This window comes from Callithrix jacchus, chromosome 22 (assembly GCF_049354715.1).
Source record: "Callithrix jacchus isolate 240 chromosome 22, calJac240_pri, whole genome shotgun sequence".
Taxonomy (NCBI): Eukaryota; Metazoa; Chordata; class Mammalia; order Primates; family Cebidae; genus Callithrix; species Callithrix jacchus.
In genome coordinates, this window is record NC_133523.1 from 1753391 (window position 1) to 1754478 (window position 1088).

The following is a 1088-nucleotide window of genomic DNA, read 5'->3' on the forward strand; positions in this document are numbered from 1 at the left end:
GGGAGGCCCCCGGGACGCCGCCGCAAGGGACCTCGGGAGGGGTTGCCCGCAGCGCGCCTGCTCAGAAACGCGTGCTCCCGCGGGACCGAAGCGGCTGGCGGATCCCTGGGCCGGGACGGACGGCCGCGGGACGAAGTAAGGAGGGCCAGGGCTGCCCTGCCTGCAGTCTCCGGAAGCCTCGCCAGCGCCGCCACCCGGGCCTCCGCGGCCGTAGCGGCGCCATCTTAAGCCCCAGGGACCCGCGGCGCCAGGGCTGTCTACGGCGCGCCTGACCATAAAGAAAAGCCCCTCGGGGCCCGCTATTGTTCATTTGCATATCGTTTCCATTCGTGAGTATATTAGCGTAAAGCGCCCTCTGCTGGACGAGGACAGTTCTGCGGGGAGGTGGCCTTAAACCTGGACCAGGTGAAACCCACCGGTGAATTACTCCGTTGACATTCTTTAAAACCCCCCTCTCCCTGGTGCACAGCTGGCTCCCAGGAAACGCCTCAATCTCCCCCAGTTGGACTCTTGTCATCAGCCTAATGATCAGGTCCACATTCACTCATTGGTTCAACAAATATTGAGCACCTGCTGTATACCAAGCCGTGCACTGTCTAGATGGTGCATGTTTTTTGTTTTTTTGAGACGAAGTTTCGCTCTTGTCACCCAGGCTGGAGTGCAATGGCGCGATCCTGGCTCACTGCACCTCCGCCTCCCGGGTTCAGGCAATTCTCCTGCCTCAGCCTCCCGAGTAGCTGGGATTACAGGCACGCGCCACCATGCCCAGCTAATTTTTGTATTTTTAGTAGAGACGGGGTTTCGCCATGTTGACCTGGATGGTCTCGATCTCTCGACCTCGTGATCCACCCGCCTCGGCCTCCCAAAGTGCTGGGATTATAGGCTTGAGCCACCGCGCCCGGCCTAGATGGTGCGTTTTAACAGACAAACGGGGAGCAAGGCTGAGATGGTGGGGTAGGCCCACGTCTTCACGGGAAGTTTAACCAGGTGCATTTTGGTGGGATTGTAAAATAGTGCGACTGCTGTGGAAAACAGAAAAAACTCAAAATGTTAGTTTAAGAGACAGGGTCTTGCTCTGTCACCCAGGC